This window comes from Symphalangus syndactylus, chromosome 1, assembly GCF_028878055.3.
Source record: "Symphalangus syndactylus isolate Jambi chromosome 1, NHGRI_mSymSyn1-v2.1_pri, whole genome shotgun sequence".
Taxonomy (NCBI): domain Eukaryota; kingdom Metazoa; phylum Chordata; class Mammalia; order Primates; family Hylobatidae; genus Symphalangus; species Symphalangus syndactylus.
This window is the reverse complement of record NC_072423.2, coordinates 136,679,026-136,697,381: the sequence shown is the minus strand read 5'-3', so window position 1 is coordinate 136,697,381 and position 18,356 is coordinate 136,679,026. Positions and strand designations below refer to the sequence as shown.

The 18,356-nt window shown below is 37.5% G+C and overlaps 1 protein-coding gene across 10 annotated transcripts in view; it reads right to left on the bottom strand.

The window, feature by feature from the left end:
- Positions 1–18,356, bottom strand: part of THRB (thyroid hormone receptor beta) — a 382,425-nt gene that overhangs the window by 179,842 nt on the left and 184,227 nt on the right. Inside the window, exon 3 of one of the 10 annotated variants that reach the window (XM_063637322.1) lies at positions 6,710–6,855. The exons of the other annotated variants lie outside the window; for them this stretch is intronic. The gene's annotated coding sequence lies outside the window, so the exon portion shown is untranslated. The remainder of the gene's footprint in view (positions 1–6,709; positions 6,856–18,356) is intronic. 10 annotated transcript variants of the gene reach the window in all.

Sequence of the window (18,356 nt, the reverse complement as noted above, 5' to 3'; positions counted from 1 at the left end):
TGATTTTCTGACAACTCAATTCAGTTTCTCCTCCAAGAGACACGATGCATAATCAAGTGGTTAAAATACCTTAATTAATTAGATATTGGGGAAGAAATGTATTTTTCTGACAAGAAGACTGATTTTTCTAGCAACTGTTGATCCTGGGATGGCATTAAAATCAGTCACAGCAGCAGAATTGCATAGTAATGACTAACCTTGAAACCTTTTTCTTGGAGACCCCAAAGCAGTCGTCTAGCCCTAGAAGCTAATATTTTTCTATGCTCTGCTAGGCATGAAATAAAACACCTTAAAATAATTCTTGGAATTTTCTTGACTAACTTGACTATAGGGAGGTGGCATCTGTTACTCAAGTAAGATGTCCTGTTCTCATGAATTTCCATACCAAAGAGGAATGGTTCAGGCAGATCAACAGAGCCCAGGCTTTGGGACTACAGAGGACTGTGCTCAATTAAGCAAAAAACACTAATTGATGCCCTCCAACTCCCCTCCCATTTTCCTTCATGTACCTTTCCACAACTTACCACCTGAGAGCGTTACCCAAAAGAGAGATCCACAAAATAGGTTCCTGTTACAGCCTTCCTCTCACAGTAGGAGATTAGAAGCCGAGTTGTACATGAACTCAATTCAAGTAAACTCAGTTTCCTTGAACTTTGTAATTTGGATTTAGTAAACTAAATTCCTATGATGCAGCAGTTTAAAGACTTTAGAAGAAAGACACAGAAAATGGGAGGCCTTTTGAATATTGAGTTCTGCCACTTCCTTTTATTAGCGAATGCCACAGGGCTCTGCCAAGACATACTTAAATATAAAGTGCAAACTCCTCTTTGCTTTCAAAGCTTCATCAGTGTTTCTGTGCGCACATGAGTTATTGTCTATTGTCCCTTGGCATCTGTGGAGGATTAGTTCTAGGACCTCCCTTGGACACCAGAGATGCTCAAGTCCCTTATACAAAAGGGTGTAATATTTGCATAAAATCTACATTCTCCCATATGCTTTAAATAATCTCTAGATTACTTATGATACATAATGCAATGTAAATGCTATGTAAAGAGTTGTTAAAAATAAAAAAAAAGAGTTGTTATACTGTATTGTTCAGCATATAACAATAACAAAAAAGGTTTATACATGTTTAGTATGGATGCATTTTTTTTTTCCAAATATTTTCAATCCACAGTTGGTTGAATCCATGGATGCAGAATCCATGGATATGGAGGGACTGACTGTACATTTCTTGCAAAATAAAACTGGGGCTGTTTTGCACATTGTCAGCAAGACTGCAAATTAGTCCAACATTTTGACAATATCTGACAAAATTCCAAATGTACATGCCTTTTGACACTGTGATTCTGCATCTTGGAACTTATCCTGCAGACATAGTCATTTATGTAAATATATATATATATATATATGTTCATTGTAGGTTTTATGAAATTGCAACATTCTGGAAATAACTTAAATGTCCATTAACAGAAGAGTCAGTAAATAAATTTTGGTACATCTAATCATTCAATGGACTAATATGTGGCTGTTGAGAAAAAAGAGTAACATAAAGTGAAAGTTATGTAGAGAGGTATGAAAAGGTGCCAAATTTTATTATTTAAGGAAAAAATTTAATCTGTGTTAAACACAACGTGTGTGCACATATTTATACTATGTCTACAATATTTCTGGTAAGGTATACAAGAAAATGAAAAAATGCAACTAGTGGTCACCTATAGGGAGTAGGGCTGGAAGATAGGGATGGGGCCTTCTATATTTCATTTTATATCCTTCTGAACTGCTCAATGTTATTACTATTTTTACCATAAACATGGATTGCTTTTACTAAAATGCTTTTTTAAGTGCTCCAGGGCCATAGTAGCTGTAAAAATTAAGTCTTTCAGCCCCCAGAAGCATCAGGGACACATCCAATTCTAATATTTGTATTTTAGATGTTGGTGAGGCTCTGAACTGAGATGTAGATGCTGACCCCAAAGTGTGTTGTGCTGGTGCCCTCCTCTAAGCTCCCTGTGCTCTCCACTGTGTGCATCACCTTGTTTCAAGCCCTTCTCCCTGGCTGGATGTTAAGCTTCCTGCTGGGGGTCAGGAACCATCTTGTCCTCATTAATGACTCCCTGGTTCCCAGCACTGTACCTGGCAAATAGTGGACTCTCAATAAATCTTGTCGAGTAAAGAAGTCAGTGGTCTCATTTCAACTACAGTTCTAACAGGATAATTAAATGTTAGAGTTAAGAAAATCAGTAACAATACCAGAATGCTATAACCAAGGAATTTTAGCTGCATGTTTGGACCAGATCCCTTGGCTCCTGGGCCCTCTCACTGATCTATGGCAAGGGAATCTTGGACCATATAAAACACTGGGGTCCCATAAACTACATTGAGGCATTTCAGTGAGAAAAAAAAAAAAAAAAACAGAACTTTGGCTAAAGTTTAAAAAGTTTAATTTATTTAAAATTTAGTCAATTTTATCAATTTTCTAAATATAGCATTTGATAGAAATTCTCAGCTGCAAAGTTTTTGTTTGTTTGTTGCTCATAATTTTTTGCACCTGCTACCACTCACTGGTCTGTCCCAGAATCAAGTATAAAATATATGCTGGTTTTACCCAAAATTAGGCATGTTACTTTTAAAAGTTCCTGGCATCATCATTTTGGGGTGGTCTGAAAGGGTATCATGACTTCTACAAACTCTGATACCTGAATGGATTTGAGAATGTTGAGACATGTTGATCATTAAGCTATTGAGTTTTCCCTAGAATGTGGAGTCACCCATCCCAGTATCATTCAATCATACTGCAGAGTTCTCCCTTCCTAGGCTGTGCCCCTAGAAAGAGAAAGAAATGAAAATCATGGAGAAAGGAATGAAAATCAACTAGAAATGCCTTTTCCCTTCTTACTAAGAAAACTCTAGCTCATTATGGTAATCTGTCATTTTATTTAAAATTATATACTATGCCAAATATGCAAAAAAGAAAAAAGGATAATATTGCAAAATCCAAGGACATGCTACCTCAATTAATCAAATTGTATCATTTTGCCATAATGCTGAATTTAGTGTTTATCTGTCCCATGAACATTTTTATTCTGTTACAAAGGTACAGTAATCTATTCTTTTACCAACTAAAACTTTCAATAAAATGAGGCCAGATGAATTCAGTTCACTCAAATGGAATTTGGGTATAGGGTATAAATTCCTGAGCATGGCCTGATTGCATTCCCAAAGGCCATCTAGGGTAGGGAGGCTTAACTAAAATAGGCTGTGTCCAGGTTGTGATCAGTGCAGCAAAGCAGATGCCATTGTGGCGGCTGCAGAATCAAGCTTAGTTTAGACTCACTGTTAATTACCCACTCTACTCAGACTCTTTCTTACCATCCATCTTCTTTTCCTCCAGAGTCTGAAAATGCCTGGTACTTGGATTTCCAGTGTGGTAGGTTGTTTCCACAAATGGCTGCAATAATCCCTGCCATCCTGCATGTCTCTGGCAATGTGACTTTGCCATTCCTTTCATCAAGAGAAGTGGACTCCTTCTGAACTGAGCTGACCCTGCGGCTTGCTTTGATCAACAGAGTGCATAAGTGACACTGTGTGGCTTGAGACTATGTTTTAAGAGGTTTTGTAGTTTCCACTTTCATACTCTTTTGGAAACCAGCTACCATGTAAGCAGTCAGACTATCCTGAGACAGCCATGCTGTGAGGAAGCCCAAGCTAGCTACACAGAGAGACCATGTGAAGAAAGTTAGATGCCTGGCCAACCCCCAGGTCATGTTGGATGTTGTAGCTCCAGCAGATGCCACGTGAAGCAGAAATACCACATTGCTGAGCCCAGCCCAGACTGAAGAATCATGAAAGGTAAAAAATAGTTGTTTAAAGCCACTAACTTTTAGAGTGATTTGTTACACATTATTGAGTAACTGACTCACCCAACCTCCCTTAATGCTAAGGTATGAGCACATGACCCAATTCTGGGCAATTAGATGTAAGAGGCAGTTGCTAGAGGTAGTATGAGGAGGATTTATGGAAGAGATATTTTCCTTCCTGTAATGAAGACACATGTGATGAGACACTGCTTCTCTTTTGGTCTTTGGATGTGGCTGTGTGAACATATGCTGCCTAGAGTGGTGACTCTGAGGGGACAGCCTGGGAACAAAAGGCAACACGGAGACAATGGTAGGGCAACCAGATGGAGGGCACCTTGATGACCTGTCATGCCACCCAATTAACTAAATTAAACCAACTACCTCTGGAGTTCCTGCTTTGTGAAGGAACTCCATTAAGTAGTTTTGGGTCTGCAATTCTGTATTTCAAGTCAAATGACAGAAATCCTATTTATTTGACTCAAGGGACTAGCAAGGAAACTTTCCCTTAATGCTGGCAGCATGCTGCTTTCTAATAATACACTGGCTTTCAGCACAATCATCCAAAGTACTAAAACAAACAGGATAGAGATGTCTTCACTGAAATGTAAGAAATCACCTGTGAATTCAATAAAATCGATGTTAGCTTTCTGAAATACTATGTCCAAAAATGTCCTTGTAACTATGACACCAACTCAAATTCCTCACATAATTATATTTTAAATGCTGTCCTAGGTCTGAAAACTCACCACCTGGAAACCCAATTTAAATATATAAGGGGGGGCTGATATTCTTTATAGGAGGTCAAACATGGGCACAGCATTGTATTATTGAAACTAGCTCAAGATAGAAATATGAAAAAACATTTCACAACATTTGGAAAAGCCAAGTAATTAATACCTAAAGATGGTAAGTGATAGCCCTAACCACATGCATGTATACTTAGAAGATGCAAGAAGGTACATTTTTCTTTGGGGACTATTTTACTACACAATAGTACAGTATACGATTACTAGCGCAGGCATTTAAATAGGCACAAATGTGTACATCTGAGGTTATTGATTAGTATGCAACTTCTTCACCTGACATTAAATTGAGTGATTGAATGGTACTTTTTACTGTGACATAGCTTAGTGTTTTGACTTAAGTACAAAGACAAGTTTTTGTTCAGAAGTTAAGTTTTCCGCTTAAGACAATTATTGTGCCAGGATTTTTTTGCTTGCAAATTTTATTTCAGTAAGTTTGCCTGTATAACACTACTTAATGGCTACTCTGCACTTTTGAATCCAGTTGAAACTTGCTAGTCCTCTTGATTTTCTTTGGCTTAGGAAAACCCTATATCACAGAGTGTTATGAGGCCAGCTTGGGGTTCCTGAGGTTTGGGTCTCAGGTCTAGGCCAACTATGAATCCTTGGGTCAGTCACTGAACTTCTCCAGCTGTCAGGTTCCCTATCTGTAAAGGGATGGAATTTATCAAGCGCTGTCCAGTAGAACTTTCTGTGATAATGTCACTGCTCTATATCTGCACTTTCCAATATGGTAGCCATTAGCCCTGTGTGGCTACCAACCATTTAATTTTATTAATTTACATTTAACCACCTTTGGCTAGTGGCTACAGTAATGGACAGCACAGATAGGTGATCTAGGTCCTTCTGATCTAAAGATTATTTGCTCCTCCTACCCCAAATTTCCACTTAGTTTTCTCTTTCCTACATTTACCTCTGTAACAACTCTCCAGTCTTTTTATTTTACTTAGAATTAAAGGTCTGATATGCCTTTATTGCCATTCCAGCCTAGAGTCAAGAGCTTAGCATTAACTATAAGCATTAACTCCCTTCTTGAAATGGAGAAAAGGACCAGCTCTTAGAGGCTCTTTGATCTTCCATTAGAGCTCAGTTGGAGAGTCAAGAGTTATTTGGATGGAATAAGATCTGACATTTATTGAGTCAAAAGGCAGCGTTGATGTGGCTTCCTATTTTAGGATAATGTCAGCTTCAGTTAGAAGCTTTACTTTCCAAAGCTCCTGCTAATAAATATGGCCACATCGTTAGGATGGGCAATTCTTTTGCAAACACCGTCTACTGCAATTACGTGGTGTGACCCCTACTATGTGCCAAGGCACAGGACTGAGTTCAGAGGCTGAGAATATGAGTAAGTTTCCCTTCACTAATAAAAGCCTAGGTCTAACAGAAGAGCCTGACCAGAAGATAAATATTTATAACACACTGTGACACATCCTATGACCAATACATGAACAAAAGTGCTGTAAGAGTACAGAGAACAGAGCAAGCCCTGTCCTCCTTTCTGGTGAGCTGGGAGAGCATAAAGGAGGTATCCTGTGGAGGATGATCAGGAGTTAACTCCAGCACCAAGGAGGGGGAGGACGTTCCTGGCAGAGGAGCATGGCTCCTTAAGGGCTGTCAGTTAAATAGGCTATCCACACACTTTAGGTTTGAGTTTCAGGGAACTCAGCAAGAACTGAGTACTGATTTTGCAACTTCCTGCCGAAGAGCCCTTTAGCAAGATGATTTCTCAAATAGGTAAAATGATTCAAACTTTGGGTTCTGAATCTTTGTTGATTTCAAGGAGCAACTTTCACTTCCTTGATAAACAATGAGCGGCCCTAGTACTTCTAACCGCATTTAACTCTACCCGTATAGTATGAGAAATCACAAGGCATATCTGAGGGAAGACATCTTTTGAAGGCATTGAATGCAAGGTAGAATCCATGGGTTAGAAAGGAGACAATGAATTAATAAGTGTAAGTGATGAGTGAGTAATAGGAAGCATAAATTTTTCCATCAAAACAACCATTTCTTATCACCACAGTGACTGAATCTTGGAATACATACCTTACTTCCAACAGTCTAATGCTAACCTCTGTGAATAAGAGGCATTCAGTCTTCAAGACGTTTGTTTTTCTGCATTTCCTCTTCCTACAGTGAAGTCACTGGGGGCAGATGAAATATAAAATGCTGGAGTTTGCCTCTCTGGCGAGCTGCAGAAAGGAATTTCTGCATTATTGTGATCATCTATTTAATTGTAGAACTTAGTTGCTTATACAAAGCAGTTCTCCTGTCCTTGCCCTGCCATTTAGAAATTTACAGGCTAAAAAGAGGATGATGACCCAGACGAGTTATGAAGGCCCTATAAACAAATGCATACTCATTACAGAAACATATAATAAACATTTGCCTTCTGGCAAAGGTTCCCTCACTGTTCTCACCTGCTGTTGATAAGTAGCTATAACAGATTTCCAAGCTCCTTCCCTGTGTCTTAGAGAGCCGCTCCCCACGTGATGCTGCACATTATAATCACCTGGGAGCTTTAAAAAACCTGGATGCTCAGGTCACATCCCAGACCAATTAAATCAGAAGCTGTGGGTTTGGACCCAGCCCATAATGCATTTTAAATGCCTCAGGTGATTCCAACTTGTAGCATTGTAAGGGCCTGTGCTTTAGACTTCAGAGCAGTGGCTCCTAACTTTTGAATTTAAAAAATACACATTTCTAGGCCCCATCCCAGATCTACTCAATCACCATCTCTGGGGGGGCAGATTTTCATGTTACTTTCTAATAAACTCTTAGGTCAGCCCTTAGTTGAAAACCTTGTTCTAAAGCATTGAATTTCTATTTCTTCTTTGATGTTGTGCCTATGAAATGTGAGAAAATTAAAATAGGTCCGTTAAAGACTACATAGAGGATATTTATTTATTTATTTTGGTTTCAACTTTTTATTAAAGTGTCACACACTTAAAAATAGACACATGCAGAGATTGAAAGTGAGTGCCTCGATGAAGGATCACAAATTGTGTCACTGGCACCCAGATCAAAAACCTGAAGCTTACCAATCCCCTACAATCGCTCCCTTCTAGGTACTATCCATGCCCCATGGGAACCACAAACCTGATTCTAACATTTCTCTCACCTGAAGTTTTATTTGTTCCAATTCGGTACAACTGCAGTAAAGTTGACTTAATTTCATGCAAATAATTATTCAGATATAATTAAGAGGCCAATAGTATTTTGAGGACAAATGGCCTAACACATCTTGTATTGTATTTGTTTATGATTATTTTAAACAAGGAAGAAGAAAACGAGGCCAGGAAGAAATACTGTCTCTGATTTTCATAGATTGCTAGTTACTGGGTACAATTTTCAAATACTTTTTACCCTAAGCCTTGTAACAACTCTGTACAGATAAGAATTATCATCATCTCTACTTAACAGATGGAAAAATAGAGCCTTAGGGAGGAAGTGAATTGCCAAGATTTGGCCTCATGTTCCTCTTACATGGAAGGCCTTTCCCTCCATTGCTGCATGCACACTGTCTCGCACCTTTGTAACCAATTGAGGCTTTAGCCTCCTGTGAGAATCAGCATGAAAAAGGTCTCTAGACGTGATTATGGATTGTGACTCATTTGATTGTTTTTTAAAAATTCATTCCAAAATACTTTATGAACTATAGTTCTCAAATCATATAGATAAGTGTTTTAAGTTAATATTTTTTTTCCCGCTTAGAAAAGTAATTCAGGCCAGGCACGGTGGCTCATGCCTGTAATCCCAGCACTTTGGGAGGCCGAGGCGGGCGGATCACGAGGTCAGGAGATCGAGACCATCCTGGCCTCCCGTCTCTATTAAAAATACAAAAAAATTAGCCGGGCGTAGTGGCGGGCGCCTGTAGTCCCAGCTACTCGGGAGGCTGAGGCAGGAGAATGGCGTGAACCCGGGAGGCGGAGCTTGCAGTGAGCCGAGATCGCACCACTGCACTCCAGCCTGGGCGACAGAGGGAGACTCAATCACAAAAAAAAAAAGAAGAAAAAGAAAAAAAAAAAAAAGAAAAGTAATTCAGGTTCACTGTAGAATAAAATAAAAACGTAGAGGAAACTGAGAATCATGCATTATAACTAAGGGTTCTTTAAAAATAAGAAAGACCTTCAAGAGCCTGGGCTGGGTAGTTCTCCAGCCTTGCCTGGGGGAAGGAGAATGAGTAACTTGATCTTTGGATGCTTTTCAAGAAATTTAATGTGAATAACTTATTTCTAAGTGTCCTGTAGTTGGTACAGACCCGATGCTGTATCCTATACAATATGCAAAAAATTTGAAAAGATCAAGAACTCTATCTGATCTCTGTTTTTCACAGATGACCAAGTGTAACTGCATTTCACCCACAATTTTTTAAAACAGTTCCTCTGATCATAAAAACTTTCTTTTTTTTTTCCCATTTGTTAATAAAATTGGCTGAAATTGTGGTATTTAGAAATTTATCATCAGTACATCTGAATTCTTAACAGAAATTCTGGGAAGCCTTGAGGTTTCTGGGGAAGTATGCTTTTTTTTTTTTTTTTTTTTTTTTTTAGCAAACATACCAGAGTTTATACCTTTAAACGCATGTGGTTTTCTCTGGAGGAGGAAGCAGTGTACTTTTTCAGTGTGTTCCTATTGCTGAAAATACTCCAGGGGAAACAGGAGCAGGACAGCTTTGAGCTGCACATCCCAACACTGACTCTCAATTCCTAGACTAAACGGCATAAAATTTTTCTCACTTACTCAGCAATGACTCTTCAAAAGCCACTGATTACATCTCCAGATCTGTCCGGTCAACACAAAACAGTATTTTCCCTATGCCTGAGGGAGGGCAGAACACTTTGCTACTCCTGGAATTTAGCATATACTCACAGGCAGTGCCACCTCCTCACCTGAGGCTGAGCAACCAGAGACCCAGGGTGGCTGGTTACACGTGACTTTGCTCAGTTACACCAGGAATTAAGGACAAAGTTGATACACTATTCCAGGTGTTGTGACTCAAAAGAAAGGAATTTTTTTCACTTAAACCCTCAAACATGGATTCTTGCATGATCTACCAATCACTCTGGCCATGATAAAACCTAATACTCATACATCCATGTAGTTCTCGAATCTCTATGTATACAGTATATAATATCCATGATACAGGTGCACCGCATTTATTTCCCAACGATTCCCCAATTTCTGGGCATTCGCTTGGTTTCCAGATTCCTCTTTCCCTCCCTACAACAATGATGCAATAAAATTCCTGTACACAGAATCTTGCATATCAATGCTTTTATTTTTATGGGCTAGCTTCCAAAAGCTGGGTCATATATGATATCTCTCTGTGTTTTTTATTAATAGAGTTTGCTAGATTGCTTTTCAAAAGTTCAAAGACCACAGGAATGTATTAGACTCCCCCCATCTCTTCATCTAACTGCAGTGATGGATATTATCACTCCTTTGAAATACTTGCTAATTATTTTTTAAATTTGTAATACATATATTTGGTAGATTTGTATTTGGAATATATTACAAGCTTGTATATGTCAATGAAAAAAGTTAAAATTTTACTAAGTTGATGGGAGGGGTATCTCATTGTAGTGACTGAATGGTAGACCCCCAAAAGATATGTCCGTGTGGTAATCCCCCAAAACTATGAATATGACCTAATTTGGAAAAGGAGTCTTTGCAGATATAATTGAGGATCTCTACATGAAATTATCCTGGCTTATCTGGCAGGCCCTAAATTTAATGACAAGTGTCCTTATAACAGATACACAGAGGGGAGACACAGGGAGAAGAGGTGAGGGCCATGTAAAGATGGAGGCAGAGACTGGAATTACACATTCATAAATCAAGGAACACCAGGAGCCACCAGAATCTGGAAGAGATAGGGAGGAATTCACTCCTAGAGCCTTCAGAGGGAGTGTGGCTCTCTCAACACCTTGATTTCAAACTTCCTCTCCCCAGAACTGTGAGCATATATTCCTCTTGTTTTAAACGACCAAGCTCATGTAATTTGTTACTGTAGCCCTAGGAAACTAAATATACCCTTTGTTACATAAACTTTTGTATTTGTCTGAAAACTTCTGAGGTTGAGCGTATTTTCATGTGGTTTTAATGATCATTTGAATGTGCTTTTCTGTGAGTTAACTACTCATATCTTTTCCCCATTTTCTCTACTAATTCTTATGAATGCTGTGACAAAGCAGACATTAACACTTTGCCACATGTTGTAAGACACCTATCTAGCCTGTATTTTTCAGTTTGTTTATGATATGTTTGGTCATGCAATTAAAAAAATTACATGGTACAGTATGCTTGTCTTTTTATCTATCCCTTATTAATTAGCTCTGTATTGATTATAAACATTTCCCTGACACTTGGGTTATAAAATTATTCTCCCAAATTTTCTCTGAAATGTTTGCGGTGGGCACAAAGATGGTTCCCCAAAAAGTCCATGACTTTATTGCCAGATCCTGTGAAAATGCTATCTTACAAGGCAAAAGGGACTTTGCAGATGTGATTAAGGGTATAGATTTTGAGATGGGGATATTATTCTGGATTATCCAGGTAGGCCCAATCTAGTCACCTGAATCCTTGAGCGGCAGATGTCACTATGGAAGAAGGGTTGGAGAGATGCAACATTGCTGACTTTGAAGATGGAGGAAGGAAGCCAAGGAGTATGGCTGACCTCTGAGAATGGCAAGAAAGTTGATTCTCCCTCAGAGGCTCCAGGCTGAAACCTAAGCCCTGTGAAGCCTGTATCAGACTTCTTCCCTACAGACTGCAAGGCCATAACTTGGTGTTGGCTAAGCCGCTAGGTTGGTGATAATTTGTTATGGCAGCAATAGCAAATCAATACATGTTTGCTGCTTAATTTAAATTAACGTGTACCATTATCCACCTTTCATTTACTTTTGAATGTATTAGCAAGTAGGGCTACAATGTTAGTTCTAGATGTACCCTCCAATCTGTTGTACTGATCAATTTGTTTACTCCTTTGCCAATATCCAGTTGTTTTGATATAGTCACTTCTACATGTTCAAGCACCTGGTAAAAGACAAGTTAGCCTCCTCTGTTCTTGTTTTGTTTTTTAAATAGTGTCCTTGGGTTTTTACAGATTTTGTTTTCTGCCCTTTAAATAATCATTTCTTGTTGTATCTTATTAAGTCTTTTAAAATTTATGTTGTTATGGTGAAAATTCCATCTCCATTTGTAATTGATAATTCTTGTAAATAAAGTATACCACATACAACGGTGTCTCAAGGCCTTTCAACTTGCTGTTCACTCTGCCTGAACTGGAATGTGCTTGTCACAGTTGTCTGCACAGCAGAATTTGTCATGAACCTCAAGTTTCTGCTCAAATGCCAACTTATTGTAAGTAAAGCCCTCCCTAATCACCTCATAGAAAATAACACACCACTGCCTGCCATCCATTCCATCGGCTAAGCATTTACTATACTTCTTCTCTGGCTTTATATTTTTCCCCATAGCACTTGCCACCATCTGGCTTACCTACTCATTTTTTTTCCATTACCCCCAACTAATACATAAGCCCTATGCAGAAAATGATTTTTTTCTTTTGTTCACTACTGTATCTCTAGGAACCAGATGAATGCTTAGTATTCAGTGAGTGTTTAATAAATATTTGTTGAATGAATGGCTATAAAGAAGACTTACTGATTTTTCTACATTTATTTTTTAGTCCAACGGCCTCGTCAAATATTCTTACTGATTGTTGCACTCCAGTTTTTTACTGGAGTCCTTCCACTCTTACAGGTATACAATCACATCATCAACAAAAAAGGTAATATTTCTCATTTGGTTGTATTCATTATGCCAGTTACCTCTTGGCCCATTAAAATCACAGGGACCCCTGAAACACAGATGAATAATGCTGGTGGAAGCAGAGATCCTTATTTGTTTTTCACTTGATAAAACAAATACAAAGAAAAAACAAATACAGAGACTCTTCCCTGTATCTAAGCCCTGTGCCATGAATCTTTGCTGTGAATCTTTGCAGTGCCCTCATATTTTGAGTCTAGGCTTAGTGAGGTGAGTGTTTGGGCCAAAGGGTGGTCAGCAAACATGATGCCTGAAAAGTGCTTCTCACACTAGACTTGCTCTTGCTTCTCGGCCGCTATCTGGGCTAGCCTGCTGCAGGAAGAGGATTATGTTGTGGAGTTTTTCCAGTGTTCTAGTAGAGGCCATCCTCAATCAGCCCACAGCTAGCCAGCCCCAGACACCAGACACGTGAGCATGCCCGATTATCATCGCAGAGCTGCTGAGATGATCTGTAGCTGACCACAGATGTGCAAGCAGGCCCAGCCCGGATCCCCTGATCCCCACTGTGAGCCACACATGTTAATTATCACTTGTCACTGAAGTTTGATAGTTATGCAACATTACTGGGACAAGAGATAATTGATACATTCTCTTATGCCTAATTTTACTACAAGGAGCTTGAGAGTTTGGTGGATAGTCTTTATCATGTTTAAGTGAAACAGAAAGATACACCAACTAAGTTTTTTAAAAATGGCTGCTGAATTTTACAGATGCATTTTCTACACGTACTTTTACAATCTTTTTCCTCCTTTAATTTATTGATCAGACAAATATTTTGATAGATTTCCTAATTTTTAACCATGTTGAATTCCAGGAATAAATTTTTCTTGATCACAGAGTATTATTTCTTTTGAGATGGCTTTGGAATGTACTTGGTAATATTCCAAAGTTTGCCCTTACGTGTATATGTGAAATTAGCTCATATTTTTTTTTAGTCTGTATTTTCTTGGTCAGATTTTAGAATAAAGATTATATTAGCTTTGGGAAATGATTTTGAACTTTTGGAAGTGATCAAGGAGCCCAAATACAAGAAAGGACATAAATACTTGAATAACATATTCTACACACTCAATCTAATAGATTCGTACACAGAACTCACATCATATGAGTTAATAAAATAGATTTCTGATTGCCCGTGGAATATTAATAAAATATAAATCACAAGGTGAAAATGAACACCTTTTTTTAAAAGTAGACATTTTGATAGGATATAATCTTAGATCATAAGAAAATAAAATTGATTTTAAATAAAGCAATAGCTAGTAAATTTTATCTACTTGAAAAATAAGAAACGTCCTTTATAATAGCTGTAAGATTCATGAGAAAAGCAAAATTAAAATCATAAACTATCTAGTATCAATAAAAAAGAGAATATGTCCCATCCAAAGTTTTGAAACACAGCTAAAGCTGTACTCAGAGGAAATATGTGTGGCTTATAGTTATAATAGCTTCATTACTGAAGAACTAAGACGTTAACGTAGTACTAACCTTAGTAAGTTTCATGAAGAACAAAAATATAAACCTAAATAAAGTATGAAGAAGGAATTAATAAAGATAAATGCTGAAATATAGTGGAAAACAAAAATAGTAGAAAGAACAAATACATTCAAAAGTTGGTTCTTTTATAAAATATATAACCATCTTATGAATAGGATTAAACGAAGAAGAGGGGGAAATACTAGGCTTGAGCAAATAGAGAAAAACATGTGCACAAAAATGAAAATGATTATTAAGAAAGTACTAGAACTAACCCCATTGTAATAGATGTGAAACCTAGAAAAAATGGATGATTTCTTAGCAAAACAGAAATTAACCGACCCAAGAGGAAGCACTAAAATGTAATAAGAAGAGACAGAAATGGTGATTAAAAGTCTATCATTTAAATGGGGGGAAGAAGTATCAGGATTACATAATTTCACAGCTGGGTTCCATTTAACTTTTAAAGAACAGATAATTCCAATGCTATTTAAACTAGTCTAGCCCACTGAAAAAGATGAAAACCTCCTGAGTTTATTTTATGAATTATATAGATCAGTGGTTCTCATAGTGTGTTTCCTGGATCAGCAACATCAGCATCAGCATCATATGGGACCTTGTTAGAAAGGCAGATTATCTGTCCTCCCCCGAGACCTACTGAATCAGAAACTCTGGGGTTGGGCATCCAGGAATCTAAGATGACTCAAGTACATGCTAAAGTGTGAAAACCATTGCTGTAGAGGTAGCTGGCCTACACTTTATATACAAAAGGCTACTGGTTGGGTAGGGGTGGTGGATGTAGCATCAACACCCTTGGGATGGGACTTCCTCTAGCAATAGAAGTTGCATGTGTAGGGTAAGGTCAAGGGGGATTACAATTACGGTATTAATATTAGCAGCTGCTTATATAGTGGTAGAAATCATAAGTGGTAATTGATCCAAAACTAATTTAGACATGGCGCATTTGCATACTGCATTCTCATTACCAAATGAGAAAAAGTATATTTTCATTGTAAAAGCAAACTGGTTATAATGGGTTGGAAGCATTTTAACATATTTTAATAATGAGGTAAAGAGGTATGTGAGTTTCACACCACAGACTTCAGGTATTTCACATCTATTCTTATCTCATTTCCCTCTGTATCTACCATAAAAAGTATTATTATTAGCTAAATATTTTAGATGAGGACAGAAAGGTTCAGAAAATTTCAGGAACTTTCCCAAGAATACCTAGTTCTATGCAGCATTCAAAATCAGGTTTACCTTCCTCTAATCGTGCCTTGGCATCTCCTACTAAACTTCTTAGAACTTTTTTTCCAAGACTGGGCTGACTCCCAAGAAATCTGAGTCTATCTCCTCCCCCAATGGGCTTCTAAAAGTGTTTCTTCCAACAGATAACAAACATACTTCCTCCTCTTGCTAATTTAGACATGTTTCAAAGTAAAAGTCCTTCAATTTTTGTTGTTGTTGTTGTTGCTTTACTTCAGAAACTAACAAATCTTTACCCAGGCTATATAATAGAAACAATTTTAATATTAATAGCCCAGTCATTTGAAGATTAATGGCCCGGGGTTTGCTCTGGCATGCAGAAGGAATATTGGTTACCTGCAATTCTGGTTTTCGGAAGGTTTATAACTGTAATAGATAGCAGCTCCCCTGAATCTAAATTTCCTGGCACATGCCAGGCCTGCGCTGGAAAGCTCAGATTTCGCTGCTTCAGACCACCCACAGGGAGGAGGCAGGAATCTGTCAACAGTGTGGTCTCCTCTATAAAGCTGCCTTCCACAGAGGGCTCTGGTTCCTCACACTGAGATGCAGTGCAAGGCCAACATGATTGGGTTGTCATAAATATAGATTCCCTGAAAGCAGGAATTATAAATCGGCTGGGGAACAAGGGAAAAATTATCCCAAAGAAAAACAGCATAAATATTCTTTGTATTTGCCTGCACGTATCTGGCTAAAATCGACTCTAGGAATGGTGGTGGCTGCATCACAAAATTTGCAAGGTGATCAGAACAACTGGTCTCAGTTTTTTTTCTAAGGCATAGCATACTTTGGCTACTGGGTCAAGAAACAAAGTGTTAGGCTTACACCCTCTGCCTCTGGCCCATTGCTCAAAGTCTTTGAATTGGCACATTACTGTACCTTGCAGAATGTGATATACAATCCTATAACCATGTAGGATTGGAGTTTGATGAAACTTCTCAAGAGAGCTAAAATCTATCTGGATGTAAACAGCTTTCTCTTTACTTTCCTACAATTAACTGATAGAGTTTAGTAATCACTTAGGTAGGCACACTATTTATTAGGAGCCAATTAATTAGTCTATCATATCTGGTTCTAAGAAAAGCCATATTTTAAAAGTAAACCACAATTACAGATCATTCTTTTTTCTCTCAAAATAAAAAAATGAATCATATGAGAGTTCTTGGCTGTTTTAATATAATAATAAATTAAAATAAAATATTAATGTTACTTTCTTACTTGGCAATAATTTTTAATTAAACTAAACAAGTATATACTCACTGATGTTGGCAAGCAAATTTTGATATCCTACACAGTGCCATGTGTATGCTGAACACTATCTGAAACGATGAATTATTTTTAAATTTACTGAAGAGAAATAACATGGCAAAATCTGAGCTAAAGTTTGTTTAGAACATAAAAGGAACACATGCTAATTGGAGAAAACATTTAAACTACAGTAAAGTATTAAAAAATCACTAGGAATGCAACTATTGAGATCTCTCAATTCTTATTTCCTTTAGATTTTTACGCATCTGTTTTTTTATATAGTTGAAATTCGAAATAAATTCTTATTATTTTCCACCTAACATCATAACTGAACCATTTTCCCATGCTATAACCTCTTCATAAACAGCATTTTCAATGACTTTATATAGTTCACCATGTGGATATAACATTAAATATTTAACATTCTCCTATTGAAAGATATTTGGCTGATTTCCAAATACAAATAATGCCACAAATAACTTTCTGTGCCAAAATTTATTTCTGAATTCTGGATGATTTTTTTTTTCGGAAACATTTTCAGAAGTGTTCCAGAAGATCCCAAAATTACTGCTGGAAAGAATATGAATAGTTAGTAAACTATTGATATGACTGCAAATTGCTATCCCAAACCATTTGCTTAAAGGGTCCTTCAAAAATTTCCCCGTGACTTTGCTCTGTCCATACTCAAAGATTTCTGCCAGGTTCCAGTTGCCTTGAGCAGAAGTATAAAAGGTTGGCTCCAGGAGTTTCAGGCCATTAGCTAATGGCCTGTTTCCATAGTTCATTGTGGTCAAGTTAAGACTATGAGTCTATATGGGCAACCACTGAAGTAGCTTTTGTTGCCATTGCTGCAGCCTCTGTGAATTTTGCCCACCTGGCAAAGAAAGTGAGAAGTTGAATTTTGAAGAAGGGCAGGCTGTAAGTTGTCAGAAAGGTAGGGGAAGGGATATTAGGTAGGACTATAAAATAAGAACCACCATGGCACATGTTTACCTGTGTAACAAACCTGCACATCCTGCACATGTACAGGAACTTAAAAGTTCGAGGAAAAGAAAAAAATAAAAATTAAAACAAAAGAAGCTCTAGGCAGTTGAACTTACTAAGGGAGATAGCAAGGAGATAGAGTGTATTAAAATAATGATATTATCAATAAAAATAATGGTTAGAAACATAGGCAAAACTACTACCAAAGTGCAGGCTTTAAAATCTGGAATTCTATGAAAGAATTAGGGAGCCTTAACAGTACAAGGGTAAGGCCTTATGAAGGTTTTAAGTGTCTTTGCCAAGCCTTGTTTGAGGTCCTACCATGTAAAATCACTGGTGGATACAGAACATCCCTCTATTCTGAAATATAGAGTAGGTAGCTAAATAGGCAGAAATCATTCCTGAGTGAATGAAATCTTTATCATAAAAACAAATAGAGAAAAGTAAATTTGAGGCATGTGAAAAACTGCCTTGTTAAACAGGAGAATGGAAAATTGTTTCATTAAGAGGTAGATTGTAATCTTTGGTCTTTTGTGTAGATGTGTACTTAGAACTCTACACTTACATTTTCAAATTTGTGTTCTTTAAATACACCATAGTTAACACTTTGCCCATGGTATAAACTCAATGAATATTTGCTCAATTTTAATTGAATATGTTTTCTTTCTATAATTACTTGAATTGGAAATTTTCTAGGCCTTTGAAGTGAAACTCTTCTTCATTTATGGAATAGGTACATGTTCCCCTTTTTTTTTTGTGCCTCTATCAACCAAAAGTTCTAGAATCTTTCTTTCTGGGAAGGAAAGAAATAAACTGTTTATTTTCTTTGCCACTTAAACTGCCATACCCAAGCTACTCAGGCCCCAAATAGAACTTTGTCCTTGCT